Raw genomic sequence first — 22,729 nt, 5'->3', positions numbered from 1 at the left:
AACACTTGAAAAAGAATGCAAATATTGAAAAGATAGATTTCAAAGTTGGAGGCAAGTATGATCTTGACAAAAAGAACAAAGCTAAGACCTCCAAGGGTATAGAGAAAGCGGAGGAATATAAGGAGATTCGAGAAAGAAATAGAGACATCAAATGTTGGAAATGTCAAGGAATTGCTCATCTTAGTCGTGATTGTCCTAACAAGAGAGTCATGATCATCAAGAATGGACAAGTTGTCACAGATAGTGAGGAAAGTGACCATGATGAGCTAGTTGAAGAGGAAATCCAGGAGAATGAGGAGGAACTAGAAGATGGGAGTCATTTGGTACTTGTTACCAGAAGGCTTCTTAAAACTCAAGTTACAGAGAATGATGTTGATGATCAAAGAGACAACCTATTTCACACAAGGTGTTTAGTCAAGAGGACTCCTTGTAGTCTTGTAATTGATAGTGGAAGCCGCACCAATGTCGTAAGTACAATGCTGATCAAAAGGTTGCTAATTCCAACCCAACACCATCCTAAACCTTACAAGCTTCAATGACAGTGGAACAATGAAGGTAACTTCTCAAGCTTTAATATCTTTAAATTTAGGAAAATATAAAGATAAAGTTCTTTATGATGTTTTACCAATGCATGCTGGAGACATATTGCTTGGCTGACCATGGCAATTTGACAAGAGGGTTATGTATGATGGCTATTTGAATCGATATTCTTTTGTAAAAGATGGTAGAAAAACCACTCTTGTACCTTTGAGTTCTGCAAATGTATTTGCTGATCATTAAAGTTGGAAAAAAAAAAAAAAAGAGTTTGAGGAAAAAGAGTTGAGTGAAAAAATAGAGAAAAGTCAATGAGAAAACCATAGTGAAAAAAAGAATGAAATTGGAAAAAAAAAAGGAAAGAATGTGAGTTGTTTGGCTAGAGTTGGAGAGGTTAGAAGGGCAATGTTCTCACANAGTATTTTTGTTGTGGTAGACAGATTTAGTAAGATGGCTCATTTTATTACATGTAACAAGACGGACGATGCAAAACATGTTGCTGGCTTATTTTTTTAGGGAAGTAGTAAGATTACATGGAATCCCTAGAATAATTGTTAGTGATAGGGATGCTAAATTNTGCTTCTAGATCTTCGATCATAAGAGGTAATCTAATTCTAGCCTTATCTCTTGGTTGATCCAAATTTCGTATAAGGAGGTGTTAATTACTTTAATTCAAGGGTTCTTGCTTCAACAAAAGCTTGGATCGTTTGGCTGAGGATTAGGGTTGCCTTATCAATTTGGTATCAGAGCGTAGGTTTACATCTTTGTGGCCGACTCTAGAATTGATTTTATCTTTCATTTCTGCTCTTGTTTATCTTTTCTTTAAATTTGTCCATTTTTTTTCTTGCTGTCATTTTCGCCATTATTCATCAACTTTTCACTTTGTTCTCATTTTCTTTCTAAAGATCACGTTGAGATCTTGAAAAAAAAAAATCTTATCATATTTGTTCTTACGATTGTGATTATAAATGATATGTATCATTTTTTTTAGATCATTTGCATGTTTATTTGAAGATCAAATAAACTTCGATTCACATCTTTTTCTTCATCCATCTAAATCTAGAACCGTTGTGTTTGATATATATATTTTTTTCTCATAATCTACCCTTGAAGATAACTTCTAAATTTTCCGAATTCAGTAAAAAGGAGAGTTAGATCGTTCTTAAAATCTTCATGTCCTTTCTTTTTGGAATTCTTTTTCAGTGTGCAATTATATCCAAAAAGATCTTCGTGTCCCTTATTTTTTTTGTTCACGTCTTGTTTTTATTTTGTTGTTATTTCATAATTAACTTATCTTGATTGTCTTGAATAGCTTGCTACTATTAGAATTGCTTTACCTATATATTAGCCTACCTTGATCATAATTTAGTCACTTTCCCAAATAGCCTACCTGTATAAACAGGAGTGTCCCTGAGTGTAAAATCAGTGAGTTGAGTGTGTGAGGTCCTAAACATATTCCACTACTGTTTGTACAATCATGAACCATGATGGACGAAATGGAGGGGAGATCAATGAAGCTAGGTGGAGAGAAGCACAGGTCGGAACAATTACTCGTTTGAATCAAGTTATTAGTACATTGAAAGATCAGATGGAGCGAATTGAAATAGCCTTAGGTAATGATCAATGGAGGGAAGTACTCTTGAATGAAGGAGTTGAAAATGAAGAAGATGACAATGTCACCCTTTTAGCGGGATATAGTCCTAAGGGAGGGAGAGATGTCGGTCGAGGGAGAGGAAGAGTCAGAAGAAGGGGTAGAGAAATTTTAGCACCAAAAAGAATTGAGAGGGAGTATCAGTATGAGAGAGAAAAAGAAAAAGGAGTCGGGCGAGTAAAGCTAAAAATTCCAACTTTCTATGGGAGATCTGATCTAGAGAAGTATTTGCAATATGAGAGCAAAATTGAGCATGTCTTCGATTGCAACAATTTCAGTGAAGAAAGAAAGTTGAAGCTTGCTGTGGCTGAATTTTGTGATTACGCCATTATATGGTGGACATCTTTGAAATCAGAGTGGAGGAGAAATTATGAAGAACCAATTGAAACGTGGGAGAAATTGAAGACATTAATGAGATAAAGGTACATTCCTAAGCATTATTCTCGAGTACTCAAGCAAAAACTCTATACTTTACAACAGGGATCCAAAAGTGTTGAAGAATATTACAAAGAAATGGAGACCCTTATGAATAGAGCATGTATTGATGAAGATGAGGAAGATACAATGGCTAGATTTCTTGGTGGGTTAAACCGACAACTTGCTCATCAAGTGGATAGGCGAGCGTACTTTGATATGCAAGAATTGTTACACCTTGCTGTCAAAATCGGAGGGCAACTAGCTTGGGAGGAGGAGAACTCCAAGAGGTATGGTATTTCAAAGTCTACTACTTTCAAACACTTGAAAAAGAATGCAAATATTGAAAAGATAGATTTCGAAGTTGGAGGCAAGTATGATCTTGACAAAAAGAACAAAGCTAAGACCTCCAAGGGTATAGAGAAAGCGGAGGAATATAAGGAGATTCGAGAAAGAAATAGAGACATCAAATGTTGGAAATGTCAAGGAATTGCTCATCTTAGTCGTGATTGTCCTAACAAGAGAGTCATGATCATCAAGAATGGACAAGTTGTCACAGATAGTGAGGAAAGTGACCATGATGAGCTAGTTGAAGAGGAAATCCAGGAGAATGAGGAGAAACTAGAAGATGGGAGTCATTTGGTACTTGTTACCAGAAGGCTTCTTAAAACTCAAGTTACAGAGAATGATGTTGATGATCAAAGAGACAACCTATTTCACACAAGGTGTTTAGTCAAGAGGACTCCTTGTAGTCTTGTAATTGATAGTGGAAGCCGCACCAATGTCGTAAGTACAATGCTGATCAAAAGGTTGCTAATTCCAACCCAACACCATCCTAAACCTTACAAGCTTCAATGACAGTGGAACAATGAAGGTAACTTCTCAAGCTTTAATATCTTTAAATTTAGGAAAATATAAAGATAAAGTTCTTTATGATGTTTTACCAATGCATGCTGGAGACATATTGCTTGGCTGACCATGGCAATTTGACAAGAGGGTTATGTATGATGGCTATTTGAATCGATATTCTTTTGTAAAAGATGGTAGAAAAACCACTCTTGTACCTTTGAGTTCTGCAAATGTATTTGCTGATCATTAAAGTTGGAAAAAAAAAAAAAAAGAAAGAGTTTGAGGAAAAAGAGTTGAGTGAAAAAATAGAGAAAAGTCAATGAGAAAACCATAGTGAAAAAAAGAATGAAATTGGAAAAAAAAAAGGAAAGAATGTGAGTTGTTTGGCTAGAGTTGGAGAGGTTAGAAGGGCAATGTTCTCACAAAAAACCATCTTTGTACTTGTGTACAAGGAAGGATGTTTGGTCTCTAACGATAATAATTTGTCTTTGCCTAGTAAGTTTCAATCTCTTTTACAGGAATTTGATGACGTATTCCAAGATGAAGTCCCTAAAGGACTACCTCCTATTATTGGTATTGAACATAAAATAGACTTCATTCCAGGGGTAGTAATTCCTAATAGGCCAGCTTATAGAGCCAACCCAACTGAGACTAAAGAAACTCGAAGGCAAGTAGAGGAGCTTATGGAGAAGGGCTATATACGAAAGAGTTTGAGTCCATGTTCTGTACCAGTCTTATTGGTGCCAAAGAAAGAAGGAACGTGGCGCATGTGCGTGGACTGTAGAGCCATCTACAAAATCACGGTGTGGCAACAATACTTATGGCCTAGAGAATTTGTGATCCACTCTGATCATGAAAGCTTGAAGTATCTTAAGGGTCAAAGCAAACTGAACCGTAGGCATGCAAAGTGGGTGGAGTTTATTGAAATATTTCCGTATGTCATCAAATATAAGCAAGGTAAGGATAATGTGGTAGCTGATGCATTATCTAGAAGGTACAATCTTTTTACTTCTCTCAGTGCAAAACTTTATGGATTTGAGCATATTAAAGAATTATATTGAGATGACCACGACTTTTGAATTATTTATGCATCTTGTCTTAAAAAACAGCCGTAGATGATTATTATATGTTTCATGAATTCTTATTTAAGAAAAGTAAGCTTTGTATTCCTAAATGCTTTATCAGAGATTTGCTTGTAAAAGAAGCACATGGTGGTGGCTTAATGGGACATTTTGGGATTAATAAAACTTATAATATGTTGCATGAATACTTCTTTTGGCTGAAAATGAAGCATGATGTTTATAAATTTTGTAGTCAATGCTTTAAATGCAAAGAAGCTAAATCTAGATCACAACTAAATGGATTGTACACTCCTTTGAATGTACCTAATGAACCTTGGACTAATATATCTATGGATTTTGTTCTTGGTTTACCGCACACTAAAAATGGTAAAGATAGTATTTTTGTTGTGGTAGACAGATTTAGTAAGATGGCTCATTTTATTACATGTAACAAGACGGACGATGCAAAACATGTTGCTGGCTTATTTTTTTAGGGAAGTAGTAAGATTACATGGAATCCCTAGAATAATTGTTAGTGATAGGGATGCTAAATTTCTAAGTCACTTTTGGAAAGTATTGTGGGGTAAATTGGGTACCAAATTGTTGTTTTCAACTACATGTCATCCTCAGACGGATGGACAAACTGGGGTGGTTAATAGAACATTAGGAGAATTGCTTAGGGCTATTATTTCTAAGAATATTAAGTCTTGGGATGAATGTTTGCCATTTGTAGAGTTTGCATATAATAGAGCAATTCATGGTACAACTTATTGTTCTTCTTTTGAAGTTGTTTAGTGATTTAATCCACTTAGGCCTCTTGATTTGCTTCCTATTCCTTCTAATATGTTTGTGAGTGACGCAGCCACAAGTAAGGCAGACTTGTTCAAAAGATTGCACAAGGAGGTGAAGGAGAGAATTGAAAACCATAATTGAAAACCATAATTTCAAAGTTGCTTCAAGGATTAACAAAGGACAGATGGAAATCATTTTTGGTGATTCTCATCTCAATGGAAAACACAAAGTTACATCCAAGAGGGGATGACCTGATCAAGTCCTTGAAAGAATAATTAATAACAATGCAAATTGACCTTTGCACGGTTGAAGTTGGAAATTAGAAGCTGATACGATTGACAAAGGACAATTGAATATTTGCACGGTTGAAGTTGGAAAACATTAAAATGTCAACAATAGTGTTTGAACCTACACAAGTGAAGCCTAATAGATTTCAAGTTTATTTCTTTAGCCACTCAAACATATCAACATTTGTTGAAAGATTTTATTGTTTTTTTTTTTTTTTCATTTTGCAATGGTCAATTGGTCAAAATTGACTTTGTCATTTGTGGAGATTAAAGGGGATCGGGATTGAATCCCATCCACAAACGTCTTCTGTCGGGAGACTATAAATACCCACAATATGTTATGTAAAATTCAGATTGGTGGATAAATGTAATTCAAATTTCAAATTAAAACATTTCCCTTAGAAATCCGAGCATCATATTTGTCATTTCTAAGTTTCAAGCAATTCTTGTGGTAGAATTGCACCTAAGCCATTCAATCAAGCCTTGATCAAGTTCGATTGTGGAGTGACTCAATTTAGAACAAGGTTTCCAAATCTTGCTTCTAGATCTACAATCATAAGAGGTAATCTAATTCTAGCCTTATCTCTTGGTTGATCCAAATTTCGTATAAGAAGGTGTTAATTACTTTAATTCAAGGGTTCTTGCTTCAACAAAAGCTTGGATCGTTTGGCTGGGGATTAGGGTTGCCTTATCAAAAACATAATATACATTATTATATCAAAAAAGTGTTCATACATAAGTATTAATACACAACATAATAGTTAAGATATAAACTGTAACAGCCCAAAAATAAATATATAAACAAATAAAAATTATTATTATGTATAAAATAATAATAATAATAATAAATTAATAAAAAAAAGTAAATAAATAAATAACCATTATTCCCTCTTTTTTCTTCGGTAAGTCACTTCCCCAATAATCTCTCCTCAACACACCTCACAATCCTGTGAAATGAAACAGAAATGAAAAAACTCAGATTTGAGAAAACAGACATGCCTCACATCAAATTTATAGGAGATGGGTTGACAGAGATGATCAAGATTTACATGGGAGAGGGGAGAGAGATTTGAGATTTCTCGGTAAGTTATATTTCAGATCTCCTTTCCTTTTATCCAATTATTTAGTTTTATTTAGCAATTTAATTAGAAAGATACGTCATGATCAATAGTAGAAACAAAATAGAGACTAAATTGGCCAGAAGTAATTGCCAACCTAATTGGAAAAGTAACAAACAAAAATAAAAAGAAAGGATTAAACAAATTTAACTAATCAGAATTTCTTCTCTCCTGCAAAAACAAGCACAAAAAGGGTTCAGATTAAGTTTTGTTTTGTAGGAAGAGATATTTCTCTAAAAAGAGATAATGCGGTCAGTAGTTTTCCTTTTATTTTATTTAATGATACTAAAAGTCATTCTCAAACAGAGAGAGATAATTAAAAGAAAGAAAACACAGTAAGAGACAGAGAGGGAAGACTGTGAATATAATTGAAAATTATCTGGAAAATATTAAAAGGGTATTAACCATTAGAGAAAATAGAATATCTGGGAAATTTTAATGAGGATTAAATGGGTTGTATGAAAATAATACTATAACAAACATATATAAATATTTCAACACCTAATTCAAGTAAAGACTCTATCGTTCAAGACTCTAACGTTCGCATGAAATATAACACATGGGTCAACATAAATTAGAGAAATAATTTTATAGAGTTCAAATTTGAAACTGATGTCATGGGATCACATAGGTTGACTTGGAGTTCAATGGACTTTCATCAAGGATAACGACGGAATCGAACTTTCATTAAGGATATATTTGTGACAACGACTTAAGCTAACCAGGTAAGTGACCCTACTATCGGCATGGTTATATTTGATGTTGACATGTGCCCTGTGGTTCTGCACGTGTCATATATATTGATATGTGTGAATTGTCTGTGGATCGATATGCTTCCTATATGTTATGTTATGTTATAATATGTGGTATGTCTGATAATAATTATGGTACGATGTGCTCAAGGATATGTTTGAGATAGGGTACGAGAAGGATGCACAAAACGAAATGTAATGATAGGAGTAAGATACGTTCATGAAACGTTAGAGTTAGGTTACATACCGGAGTGCTATGGATAGGAGAGATTGATGAAAGAATACAGTTAGGTTATGGGTAGAAAGGGATAGGTTTGTGATAGATTGATAGAACGATAGCGTTGGGATACGTTCTTGTGACGATATGACTAAGGTATGTCACGTAATGATATGTCTATGATAGGTATAAGAACGTTAAGACTATGGTAAGTTAGAGAACGATATGGCTATGAAGTGTTTACGTTATGACTTGGTTATGATATGATACATTGTATGCTAGATTATTGTGCTTAAGTACGAAATCATGTGAACGTGAATGTATGTTATTTATGCTGCTTAGTTGATGTGATATGAATGCATGTGACGATGTGTGCCCTTGTACATTTATGGCTTGTTGTATGAGTATTGGAATGTAACTGAATGAATTGTATGACATGAAATACGGAAAATTGCATGATACATAACCCCGCTAGGAATATGTATGATATGTAATGAAATGAGAATGAGAATGACATGTAAGCATGAAAACGTGACACGGGGTTATGTTCATTAAATGATGACTGTAGGACTAGTAGGACCTCATGCATATTGTGTGATCATGCATTTGGGGGGATACCCCTATCCCATCACGAGGGTACGGACGCGTACATCCAAATGGCAGGACAACGATCGTTATGCCCTGCATAGCGCTGCCGTGACGGTTTTAGTTTTAACGGGTCCCGGTGGGCCCCCAGAGCATGCCCACCGGCTAGGGACAGTGGCCCAACGGTGTGCGAACTATCTAGTGAGCCCATACTCGCACGTATGGGCTGCGTGTAGAGTATATGGTACACGTCTACGAATACCTGTTAGGATTACATCGTAGGGAAGACGAAACGAAACGAAACGAAAGATAGGTCCCATCATTTCATTGCATGTGATTGTCGCATTTAACCCCAATAGTGGGGTCACTTACTGAGTATTTCTTTAAATACTCAAGCCATGTGCTACTACATTTTTCAGGTTAAGGCAAGGCATTCCTGTACGGCTGACGACGGCATCGCAACTCAAGATCATGACACATGCATAGGATAGTGGCATTGATTTTCTTAGACTTTGGATAGAATAGAATGTTTTAAACTTAAACGCTTATTTATTTTATTTCGAGTCTTTTGTTGTGTCGTTTTAAAGATGTTTTCGAAACACGTAAGTCCATGGCTGTGTTTTAAGTTAAAGGTTATGTTTTATGGAATTTAAATGAAGTCTTCCACATTTAATGTTTATGGTATGTATACAGTAGCGACCTTAAATTAAGTAGAAAATTTTGGGTCGTTACATAAACTTAGGAACAAATACAAAATATTTAAAACAAAAGGATGTGTAGGATGATGGTGAGACTTGTATATGGCACCTACTCTAGAGTTCACTTCCGAACTTGACCAGCTCCTTGTTTACTTGAAAAACATGGAAAACATGGAATGAGTACAAAGACAGTAGGCTCTTAAAAGTGTTCTTAATATGCTAGGGGTCTTACATGTTTCTTTTCTTGTTTTGGTTCTTGTTGTAAATACTTAGGCCCTTTAGTTATGTTCTTGACTTGTGAGTTCTTATCTAGATCTATCCTAAGGACCTTGGTCCTTGGATTTTGAGGTCTCAACCTTAGTTCTAATCTAAGGCTCTTAGTATTATGGTTCTGGGTTCTTGTCTTCAAAACTTAGATCTTAATCCATGTTTTAGTCCTTGTTCGTTGTCTTGTTCTTAGTTACTTGTTTTGTTCTTGTTTCGTTCTCCAAGACACTCCCCCTAGGATTTATGGTACTAGTCATGAACCTGACAACCTGTGTCCAAGGCTTCATACGTTTCAAGCAACACAGTATGAACCTACGTCCAAAACTTCATGCATTCAAAGCGAGGTAGTCTGAACCAGCATCTAGGGCTTGCGCTGTGATACGGTCTATAAACCTACATCCAAAGCTTCTTACGTTTTAAGCTATGTAGTCTAATTTTGCATCCAAGGCTTGTCTTGTGATACAGCCTAAATACCTATGTCTTAGGCTTAATTAGTTCCAAACGACATAGTCTAAATACTTACGCTCAAAGCTTCATACGTTCCAAGCAGCGTAGTCTGAAACCCTGCACCCAGGGCTTGTCCTATAGTATAGCCTGAATACCTATGCCCAAGGCTTCATGTGTTCCAAGCGGCATAGTCTAAATACATACGCTCAAGGCTTAATATGTTCCAAGCAGCGTAGTCTGAGTCATGAACATGCTTTAGCGTGGGAGGTCTTAGATGTTTCTTGACTTTCTGTGTCTTGAGGACATTGGTCTCCTATCGTTCAGTGGCACTTAACATTCTTCTTACCAAGAATTAGGGATAAAATGACCAAAATGCCCCTAGAACTCCTTATGATATTTTAAGGTTTATGCATACTCCAAACGACTTGCTGCTTCTTGTAAGGCCTATTCCTTAGTTTTTAACAATAATTTATATTATTTTATTTGTAATTTAATTGTACATGGTATGAAAATCCAAGGTTATTAATGTAATCTTGAATAGTATGTGGTTGACATACAAGAGGATCATATTCAAGTAAAAACCTAAAGAGTCTATAGTATATGGATAAGGTTGGGTGCCTTATCCGGGTAACACTATTGATACACACACTTTGTAATTGCTACAAATGATTCGATCCAAATCATTCACGTGGAAGCATGTAAATGGGGGTATCCTATACAATGAGTTTGTATAAGACTGAACCATGAAATATTTAAGCACTCTTTATAAATCCGTTAATTGAGAAGATTAATATTTCACATGATGATCATATGCAACTCGATCTTCATCCTGAGTGAGTTATGTAATCCTGCCTCTAAGGGCTTGTACTTTGATTTACATGAGTGAGAATGACTCTTTTATTCGATTCAACATGCCTACCATTTTGGGGACTTGACCAAATAGGGAGTTGAGAACATAATATCGTGAGATGGAATTCACTCCTTTCCATATAAGGAAAATAGATGAGTTGTTCTCTTAATTACTGATTTCGGGACTTGAATAATGGGGCCCCAACCTCTCATTGGCTTGAGAGGGACTTGGTTTATGATTGGATCATAAACAAATTGTTCATTAGAGAACCAGTGGTACTTAAGGTGAAAGATGTAATTATAGGAGTAAAACGGACTTTTGACCTAGCTATAATTATGAACAACTCGTGAAGAATCGACTTGCTTGTAATGGTTCTATTAGTGGACATAACTTGTCCTACAGTGCATAAGAGTGCAACTCTAGATCTACAGTGGAGTGACCTATATTTAATGAATGAAAATTGATTAATTAAAGAGTTTAATTAATTAATTTATATCATTGGNAACTATATGTAGAGACATAAGAGTGGATCAAGTTCAAGTATATAGCCAAAATAATCTATAGTACAGGGATAAGGCTGAGTACCTTATTGTGGGGACACTATGGATGCGGCCCACTTTTGTATATGATATAAACAATGTGATCACTAAATTGTACATGTGAAGACATGTGAGTGGGGGTGTCCTATACAATGAGTATTGCATAAGATCGGACCATGAAGAAAACCACTCTCACTTTATAATGTTGTTTACTATTGAGACTGATTTTTTCATTTGATGACCTAGGTAACTCGATCTTAATCCTGAGCTAACTATGAACTCCTATTTATTCGGAATCATCCTTATATTTGCATAGGTGAGAGTAGCCTGAGTTCACCGACTCAATATGCCTCCAATTTCAGAGGTAAGACTAGTGAATAGCTGGGGACATAGGGTGTAAGATGGAATTCACTCCTACCCGCTTTTAAGGACAGTAGAGAGGTTGTTCCCTTAAGTACTGACTTCAGGTCTTGAACAAGGGGCCCCACCCTCTCATTGGCCTAAGAGGGATTCAGTTTAGTGGTTGGACCACAAACCAATTGTTCATTAGAGGATAAGTGAGACTTAAGGAACAATTTACATGGACCTACTTCTCATTCCATTTGTGGGAATTTGCTGATCTATAAACCGTCCCTAACGAACGATCGGCTCATCTTTGAGCATGATAAAGAACTTCGTGCCGACCAGTTGCCAATAAACTTTCCGGCCTCATATGAGAATGGAAAAAAAGTACTCTACACAAAATGATACCCTTTAGGATGCCATTGAATCTAATTCATATCATCTATCAGAATCTAAGACAGTGCCATATGTGTATTTCTTTGTCAGAATCTACCATATAAGGTACGCAGCCAATCTAGGAAAAATGTCTCATTACCGAATTATCCATTGTGGATAGATATGGATAGCATACTAACTAAAACGACTGCTATGGTAACCAACCCATAAGGATTCATACAAGCTCAATCTTCGAGAAGTAACTTTAGGGGTAAAACGGTAAATTGACCCAGCTCGAGTTACGAACAATCTGTGAAGGATCGACTTACTAATCATGGTTATATCAAATGGACAAAAATATATCNGTTGAAGAATTTCTACATTGTTGGAATACTCCGAGTAGTCTTGCAAACTAAGGTTTCTACAAAGGTAGAGTTTTAAATCTCGTATTTATTGATTTTCTTTTAATTCGTAATAAAAATCAAAACGGTTCCCAATACTTCCACTACGTGGATGAAGAGTTCATTCCCTTCAGTTAACGACAATCGTCAGCAACATCCGNAGGGGAGTGCAACTACTAAGCTATAGTGGAGTATCCTAGTAGTTAACGAATGTTGGTTAACAAGGTTAATGAGTTTAGTCGGTTAAACTCAGATCATTGGAGCCCATGATCTGTAGGTCTATTAGGTCTCCCTTCTAGATCATATCGGACTAAACCTTAGAACAGCGTGACGAGTGAGTTCGAAGTGTTCGAACTCNTGGTGGAGGAGATCTCCGTCGTCAAGAAGTTCCTTCAAGCTGTTCCCCAAAGATTCATGCAAATTGTTATCTGCATTGAGTAGTTTGGCAACCTCAAGAACATGTCAGTTGAGGAGGTCGTGTTGGGTTTTATGTCCTAAAACTCATAGTTTGTAAACAAAAACATATTCTGTTTTTAATAAAGTTATTAGTGATGTTTATTCAGCAAAAATTGTTATTGAATAAATTGAATTTTACCTTCATTAATCTAAATCCAATAAACTAAGAACACTCTGGTTATAGTATGATTACTTGAACTATATGTAGAGACATAAGAGTGGATCAAGTTCAAGTATATAGCCAAAATAATCTATAGTACAGGGATAAGGCTGAGTACCTTATTGTGGGGACACTATGGATGCGGCCCACTTTTGTATATGATATAAACAATGTGATCACTAAATTGTACATGTGAAGACATGTGAGTGGGGGTGTCCTATACAATGAGTATTGCATAAGATCGGACCATGAAGAAAACCACTCTCACTTTATAATGTTGTTTACTATTGAGACTGATTTTTTCATTTGATGACCTAGGTAACTCAATCTTAATCCTGAGCTAACTATGAACTCCTATTTATTCGGAATCATCCTTATATTTGCATAGGTGAGAGTAGCCTGAGTTCACCGACTCAATATGCCTCCAATTTCAGAGGTAAGACTAGTGAATAGCTGGGGACATAGGGTGTAAGATGGAATTCACTCCTACCCGCTTTTAAGGACAGTAGAGAGGTTGTTCCCTTAAGTACTGACTTCAGGTCTTGAACAAGGGGCCCCACCCTCTCATTGGCCTAAGAGGGATTCAGTTTAGTGGTTGGACCACAAACCAATTGTTCATTAGAGGATAAGTGAGACTTAAGGAACAAGAAGTAACTTTAGGGGTAAAACGGTAAATTGACCCAGCTCTAGTTACGAACAATCTGTGAAGGATCGACTTACTAATCATGGTTATATCAAATGGACAAAAATATATCTATAGTGAGGGGAGTGCAACTACTAAGCTATAGTGGAGTATCCTAGTAGTTAACGAATGTTGGTTAATAAGGTTAATGAGTTTAGTCGGTTAAACTCAGATCATTGGAGCCCATGATCTGTAGGTCTATTAGGTCCCCCTTCTAGATCATATCGGACTAAACCTTAGAACAGCGTGACGAGTGAGTTCGAAGTGTTCGAACTCAAATTAGGGAATATACGCTAAATATATACGATATATTTAACCACATTTTGTTTTAATTATGAACTAAATAAAAAGAGAGAATTGGAGATATTTAAATATTTTAATTATGAATAGGGATTCAAAATCAATATGTGCCCAAATTGATTGGGATTGGCATTTGATTTAATGTTAAATATTAATTAAATTGTTTAATTAATCATTTAATATTATTTTGATTTGAAATTAATTATTTAAATTAATTGTTGAATTAAAATAAAAAAAAGTCAAAATATTGACTTGGAAAAATCCATGTTTAAGCCCATGGAATATTGAGTGTCAATATATGGTTTAACAAATTTGCATGTTTGCCACGTAACCCCACAAATTTGAGTGGAATTTTGAGTGTCAAAATTTGGTTTACCAAACATGCATGTTTGTCAAATAAACCCCACAAATTTGATTAAAATTTTGAGTGTCAAAATTTGGTAATCACAAATTTGCATGAACATGCAAATATGATCAATAAATAGAGTGATCAAGGTACATGGAAATTCTTCTCGAAAAACTTTGAGAAAATCTCTCAAAATTCTCTCTTTATATATACTAAATTCCTATCAAGTTTAGTCACTCACCGGATTCCACAATCCCGTTCTAAGGCCAGAGAATAGTAAGGAAGACACTAGTGGTGGTTCAAAATCGGTTCGTGAGGAAAAATGAATTTGAACTACACAAGGTTAGTATTCAAACTGACTGAGTTTCAATGCTTTTGAACATGCTAGCTAATTTACTATAATTGATGTACTTAGAGTGCCTAATATCTAAATTGCTTCTGCACGTGTTATAGTAACACCATCAGGTCGTTGGTCGTCTTAAGATTCATGAGGAGAGACTTTTTGGCTATGAAGACAAAGAGAAGGAAAAAAAACCTCTTAATCACACATGAGGAGTGGCTGTGACAATACCTCAAAAATTCCTAACATTGTCAACCCTTAGAAGGACGAGAGAATGATCAAGTGTTACTCTTGTGGAAAATATGGGCACTATACGGTAGAGTACCGCAAGAAAAGCGAGATGAGGAGGCAAATCTCACACTCATGCAAGATCGAAGCCCGCACTGATGTTGGCCGAGAAGATGCCCAACTTGTTGATGCTCAATGAAGAAAAGGTTATGGCAAAACTTCTCACAAAAGGAGAAGACGAGTGGAGACCAACATGTGGTACCTTGACAACGGAGCAAACAACCACATGATCGAAGATCGAACAAAGATCAAGACGCTTGATGAGAAGCTCATTGGAAATGTGATGTTTAGCGATGGATCAATTGTACCAATCCAAGGCAAAGAGATCCATCTTGCTCAAGTGCAAAAATGGCGACCAACGTTTACAAAACAAGGGATAATGATATGAACCAAGACATCAATCATGCAATATAAACTTCAAGGAAAATGTAAAGAAAATATTGTCAAAATTATCCAAAGTGTTAGGTTATGGAGCCTGCTGCTTATTTATAGTTTAGTCAACGGTTATACATAGTAAAACTATATTTGGTAAATGACATATGAAGTAAATTGTCATAAATAGTAAATAGCTGTGTATAGTAAAAAACTAAATCCGGTAAAGCTATATATGGTAGATAGTTATATATAGTAGATGGTTATATCTAGTAAAGCTATACATAGTAAGCTAAACCATATATATATCCCCTCAGACACAGCTTTGAAAATGTACTTTCTATATTCTCTATATTCTCTCTTACTGTACATACTTGTAGTCATCAATATAATTCTTTAGCAAGAGTTCTCCTTACATTTTCTTTATCCTGTTCTTTGGTGTTCATCTAGATCAGGTGTGTGCGTTGTATCGCGATCCTAACAACTTGTATCAGAGCGATGCGGAAGTCACCACGATCTGTGAAGATGAAAAGTTCAAAGATTGGAATTGAGAAGTTCGAGGGATCCGATTTCGGTTTCTGGAAAATGCAGATTGAAGATTATCTGTATCAGAAAGGTCTTCACGAACCTTTGTTGGGGGTGATGTCAGATACCATGACTACAGAGCAGTGGAAGCTCAAGGATCGACAAGCCTTAGGGCTGATCCGGTTGACGCTATCCAGAATGTGGCGTTTAACATCATCAAGTAGAAGACAACATCAGATCTGATGAACGCGCTGTCGAATATGTATAAAAAACCATTGGCTATGAACAAGGTGTATTTGATGCGGAGATTGTTCAATCTATAGATGTCTGAAGGTCGATCTGTTATGGATCATATAAATGAATTCAATATGATCGTAAGTCAACTAAGTTCGGTGGAAATTAATTTCGAAAATGAAATTAAAGCATTGATTTTGATGTCATCTTTACCCAAGTCGTGGGATACTGTTGTTGCCGCAATCAGCAGTTCCCGAGGATCTGAGAAACTGAAGTTTGATGAAATTCGAGATGTAGTTCTCAGCGAAAGTATTCGCAAACGAGAAATTGAAAATTCATTTGGTAGTGCTCTCAGTGTTGACCAACGGGGAAGAAGTAAACTGAAGGGCCGAAACAAAGGGCGATCAAAATCAGAGAACCGAAAAAAATATTCAAATAGACCAAACATAACGTGTTGGAATTGTGGAGAAAAAGGTCACTTTCGGACAGATTGTACAAGACCAAAGAGGAAGCAGAATCACAAATCCGGAGATGATGATGATTCTATAAATTTAGCAGACGACGTTGGGGATGCTCTAATCCTTTGCGTGGATAGTTCGATTGAATACTGGATTTTGGATTCAGGTGCATCTTTTCATTCGTCTCCAAATAAAGAGTTGTTTCAAATTTCAAGTCTAAAAATTTCGAGAAGGTGTATCTTGCGGACAACAAAGATTTGGAGATTAAAGGAAAAGGAGATGTCTGCATAAAAACTCCGACAGGAAATCAGTGGACATTAAAGGATGTCAGATATATTCCTGGTCTCAAGAAGAATCTGATCTCTATTGGTCAGTTAGACAGCATAGGTTATGCAGCAAAGTTAGGGAAGAGTTCGTAGAAGATTATGAAGGGTGCTACGGTGGTAGCACGTGGCTCAAAATCTAGAATCTTATACACCACTGCAGGGTGTATGAACATAGTTGCTATTGCTGAGAGTGCTTCAAATTCAAGTCTATGGCACAATAACTTGGACATATGAGCGTGAAAGGAATGAAGATGCTGGCTGCGGAAGGAGTTTTAAAAGATCTAAAGTCTGTTGATCTAGGTCATTGTGAGAACTACGTTATGAGCAAGCAGAAACGAGTTAGCTTCACAAAGACTGATAGAGAATTGAAGAAAGTGCGATTGGAAATGGAACCAGATGTGGAGCAAGGTTCGAAGACAACGAAGCAAGTGGGAGTTGAGCTTGAGTTGCAGGAAAACTCACTTAGTGATGTTGTAGCAGATACTCATGAAACTCCTGAGTCTACTGCTGAGGAACCAGATGTGGAGCAAGGTTCCAAGACCACGAAGCAAGTGGGAGTTGAGCTTGAGTTGTAGGGAAACTCACTTAGTGATGTTGTAGCAGATACTCAAGAAACTCCTGAGACTACTGCTGAGGAACCAGATGTGGAGCAAGGTTCCAAGACAACAAAGCAAGTGGGAGTTGAGGTTGAGTTGTGGAGAAAACCACCTAGTGATCTTGTAGCAGATACACAACAAACTCCTAAGGTTGTTGTGGAGGAATCAGCAGTAGAGCAAGTGGCACCTGAATCGGTGTTGAGAAGATCATCTAGTACTATCAAAGTACCAAATATGTATGTACCTTCATTACACTATCTGTTGCTGATGAAAGGGAACCACAACCCTTTGAGGAGGCCNTGAACAAGGTGTATTTGATGCGGAGATTGTTCAATCTATAGATGTCTGAAGGTCGATCTGTTATGGATCATATAAATGAATTCAATATGATCGTAAGTCAACTAAGTTCGGTGGAAATTAATTTCGAAAATGAAATTAAAGCATTGATTTTGATGTCATCTTTACCCAAGTCGTGGGATACTGTTGTTGCCGCAATCAGCAGTTCCCGAGGATCTGAGAAACTGAAGNGATAGTCAGAGTGTCGTACAGTTGGCGAGGAACCCGGTCTAACATTTAAAGATAAAACACAGAAGGCGATACCATTTCACTTGCAGGTTAGTGGAAGATAATGATGTGTTTTGAGAAGATAGAGGGTGCAAAGAATCCAGCAAACATGTTGACAAAATGTGTTGATGTTGGAATATTGAGGTTGTGCAAAACCTCAATTGATATGGTGCAGTAAAGATATTCATGATCGTTTGAGAATGAAATTATTGGTTGACTCGGATTAGTCTCCAAGTGTGAAAATTGTTAGCTTATTTATATCTGAGTCAACGGTTATACATAGTAAAACTATATTTGGTAAATGACATATAAAGTAAATTGTTATAAATATTAAATAGTTGTGTATACTAAAAAGCTATATCCGGTAAAGCTATATATGGTAGATAGTTATATATAGTAGATGGTTATATCTGGTAAAGCTATACAGTAAGCTAAACCATATATATATCCCCTCAGTCACAGCTTTGAAAATGTACTTTCTATATTCTCTATATTCTCTCTTACGTACATACTTGTATTCATCAATATAAATCCTTTAGCCAGAGTTTTCCTTACATTTTCTCTATCCTATTCTTTGGTGTTCATCTAGATCGGGTGTGTGCGTTGTTGTGCGATCCTAACAAAAAGATGTGTCAATTCACGTCACATTGAAGAAGAATCAAGTTTCATTGTTATAATTTTGGTGGATCATAATGGTGAGTTATGATGTTTATTTAATGTATTTTAAGGCTTATTTACATGGTAGTTAATTATAACCATAATGTATACATAAAGACTAATTATGATCATAAAATATAGTTACAACTCTTGGAATGACTCATGGAAGATTAAGGGTTTTTATTTTGCCATGATATCTATACAGACCTTTCCCCCATAGCATCTGACGATGCATTAGTACATTTAGCTCGACGAGTCAGGTCGAGGAGGTACGTATATGAGCCTGCCTTATCGGTCCATGTGTGTGTTCGTGGGTTGTGTGTGGGTGAAATATCACACATCCAACCCTACCTGGATTGGAAAGAGTTCAAGGCCATGCTATATTGTTTTTAAAGTATAGGCCCCATCATGTATGTATGTGTTTGTTTTACCTAACCCCAACCGTGATGTTTTTTACTTCGTATTTTTTAAAATACTCAAGCTACATGCTACTTTTATATTTCACGTAAAGTTAAAGCGTTCATGTACGATGGCGATGATACTGGAATGACCATGAAAACTAAGTTAGGATAGTAGTATGCATTGTTTTTCTTTAGTAGTTTCATATGTTTTTCCGGAGCTTTTGTTTTTTAAATGAAACTTAGGTTAATCTTTTTTGTTTTGAAGTTGATGTTATATTATTTCTTATTTTTCAATTGAACATATAAGTTTTTCCCCCTATGTTAATAAAGGTTTTTGCACGTAGTGACACTTATCGCCACTAAAAAGTTTTAAATAGTTGCTAGTTGATATTTAATTTAACTTAACCCTGCATATTTGATGTCGTTAAGGAATAATTGAGGGTTCATTCGGTTTTGATTATTAATTTCCAAACGTGATAATTAGAAATGCGTCTTGAAAACGTGTAAAATATGTGGGAAAATATGATGGAACACAAATATGGTGCTAAACATAAACTGTCTCTATCGTTTTTTGGTTTAAACAACTTGGTCCGAAGTGTTCTGCAATTTATGAGCTGTCCATCTCATGTTCTTGAAATTACTATTTGTTTTTCTTTCTTATTATACCGTTCATATAGTTTAAAATACATGTTTTCATTTATATTTCTAACTTTTATCAGCTACAATATAAACATAAACACAACTATCATAACTTCAGTTCTATTGACTCAGCGATGTCATCATCTGTGTACGAATATCATACATTTACCGAAAAGGAAATAACACATGACTTGAGTATTTAAAAATACTCAATAAGTAACTCCACTATTGTGGTCAAGAAATGTAAACTTATGAATCATGTTGGGACCTATTCTTTTATTATCATCATGACCTTAGTCACACTTTATTGTCCTGGCCGAACTGATGTGCATTACTTCTCTATACACGGCCCACGTGTGTATATGTACCCCTAGACCTTGCCTTCGACTAGCGTACACTCACACTGCCAGAAAAGTTGTAGAGGGAAAGGAGCGTGCATAATATTATAGTGGACATAATACCATAATTTACGCATCCATACTCATCGTAAGGGAGAAGTATTTAAATGCACGTGATACACAATATGTATGAAGTCTCCATAATTTTCAATCATGCATGTAAGTATGATACAAGTCATATCTCCATTTGTTTAAAAACATAATTTTCATGAATAGTATACATAACTTAACAATATTTTATAAATGTGAAATGTACATGTTAATGTGCATGACATAAAGTATAGAGGTTATAATGCATCACACAATATGGAAGTCATCACAAGATATATAACATAATTTGTCATCACATAGCATAACATCATACACGTCAAACTGTAATGACCCTAATTTCTTATTAAAAACAAGGTCGTCACTGCATGTATGACCTGTCTAATATGCTGCGGACAAGTTCAGTTAAATCATTTCGTAAACGATGTCATGAACTTACATGTTCGTAAAATCCATTTCAAATAACAGTGACCATCAATGAAAATTTTGAAAACAAAATAAAAAAAAGTTCAAAATAACAAAACCGCTCTAATATAACCTAAGGGCAAGAATGCAAACATAAATGCAACTATCCTACCTTCGGTTCTATAGCCTTCACAACGATGTCATCATCCGTAAAGAGATACCTTACCTTTACGTGAAAAATAAGAATAGCACATGTCTTGAATATTTTAAGAAATAGTGAGCAATATTGAGGTTATGAAATGCAATCACATGCCATCATGATTGGGACATATCTTTTCATCAACATCATGGTTTTTCTCTCACTTTTCAGTCTCTACCAAATTAGATGTGCAATACTTCTCTACACACGATCCATACATGCGCACATGGACCCTAAGGTAGGCTTGTATACATACCCTCTAGACTTGGCCTTCAGCTAACGTACACTCACGCAGTCAAAAAGCTACAAAAAGAAAGGAGCACATATAATATCCTAGTGTACATAATATCTAGTGTACATGTTCGTACTAACCCTAATAGAGAAGTATCATGATCCACATGACATACAAAATAGATGAGGTTCCCAATTTTTTAAATCATGGCATATATGTATGATGCAAGTCATACTTCTGTTCTTTTCATAAACATAACTTTTTGAATCACATATGTAGCTTAACGTCTCATAAACCTAGAGTGAATATGCTTACATAGTATGCTTGGCATAACATGTAGAGGTTTCATGCACAAAAAGATCCATAACATAACATAATCGTCTCATGATATAAATTATAACATAGCATGAACATAACATAATACATGTCAAACAATCACAAAACACAAAACATATTCAACTTGGATTTTTAATCTTACTTTTGACGAAAATTTCTAGGTTCAGCTTTATGTAGTTCGATTTCACCTATTTTATCTCATCAACTCAGAAAATTGAACTTAAAATCTAACCATGGGACCAATAGAACTTAATTACTTATAACAATCATAAATAATTATTTATGATCAAATATTACGAGAACAATAGTTTATGTTGAAATTTTTTGCCTTCATTCGATCAAAAATACTTTTGGGGCCAAAACGGATAAAATTAGCTAAAAGGACAAAGTTTGGCTGAATAGAAGCCATCGTGTTGAAGACAACCACTTACACGAATTGATGACTTGGAACAACTGGAGTCGACTGCTGCGTCGATTTTGCTAGAAAGATACTCACAAAAGTCGCATAAATTGGCTTCATTCTCTCTGGAAGTGTTTATCCCATTAAGCGTGCATCTCGAAATCAATGTTGTGCATGCTACAATATCAATTGGACCTTTCCACATCCTTGCATTTGAACTATATATCAACTCACCAAACAAACAAATGCTAGCCACACTCATCAACCCATTTCTGTACACATTTTGATTATATTAACAACAATGTATTAGTCCCTCAAGAATCCAACTTCAACCCACAATAAACAAGTCCGTGAACTTCAGTACTCAACTCAAATATTTCACCATTAATAGATATTGTTTTCTTTAGAATTTTCATTTCAGACTTTCCTTAAAAAAAATAATAAAAAACGCGTCAGGTAAGGAAAAGTTTTCACACTCTTGTAAAGATTGCTTCGTTTTTCTCTTCAACCGAGGTNCCCCCATAGCATCTGACGATGCATTAGTACATTTAGCTCGACGAGTCAGGTCGAGGAGGTACGTATATGAGCCTGCCTTATCGGTCCATGTGTGTGTTCGTGGGTTGTGTGTGGGTGAAATATCACACATCCAACCCTACCTGGATTGGAAAGAGTTCAAGGCCATGCTATATTGTTTTTAAAGTATAGGCCCCATCATGTATGTATGTGTTTGTTTTACCTAACCCCAACCGTGATGTTTTTTACTTCGTATTTTTTAAAATACTCAAGCTACATGCTACTTTTATATTTCCCGTAAAGTTAAAGCGTTCATGTACGATGGCGATGATACTGGAATGACCATGAAAACTAAGTTAGGATAGTAGTATGCATTGTTTTTCTTTAGTAGTTTCATATGTTTTTCCGGAGCTTTTGTTTTTTAAATGAAACTTAGGTTAATCTTTTTTGTTTTGAAGTTGATGTTATATTATTTCTTATTTTTCAATTGAACATATAAGTTTTTCCCCCTATGTTAATAAAGGTTTTTGCACGTAGTGACACTTATCGCCACTAAAAAGTTTTAAATAGTTGCTAGNCCCTTAATTTGAAGAAATTCAACATGGCATGTATCGTAAGAGTTTCGAAATAAATAAAATGTGACTATTCTAATACAAATTTCATGGTCTTCAATGT

General features: G+C 35.7%; 1 long non-coding RNA gene across 1 annotated transcript in view; it reads right to left on the bottom strand.

Moving 5' to 3' along the window:
• The window catches only part of LOC111439862, a 23,081-nt gene extending 4,410 nt beyond the window's left edge, over positions 1–18,671 (bottom strand). The window contains exons 1-3 of the long non-coding RNA XR_002709873.1: positions 18,603–18,671; positions 3,879–3,881; positions 3,441–3,448 (exon numbers count right to left, since the gene is read on the bottom strand). This is a non-coding gene — a long non-coding RNA (uncharacterized LOC111439862). The remainder of the gene's footprint in view (positions 1–3,440; positions 3,449–3,878; positions 3,882–18,602) is intronic.
• Between the last annotated feature and the right edge of the window lie 4,058 nt (positions 18,672–22,729).

The sequence above is a fragment of the Cucurbita moschata genome, unplaced genomic scaffold, assembly GCF_002738365.1.
Source record: "Cucurbita moschata cultivar Rifu unplaced genomic scaffold, Cmos_1.0 Cmo_Scf00112, whole genome shotgun sequence".
In the NCBI taxonomy this organism is placed as follows: Eukaryota; Viridiplantae; Streptophyta; class Magnoliopsida; order Cucurbitales; family Cucurbitaceae; genus Cucurbita; species Cucurbita moschata.
Note: the sequence above shows the minus strand (reverse complement) of the source record. Positions and strands in the feature narration are given on the sequence as shown.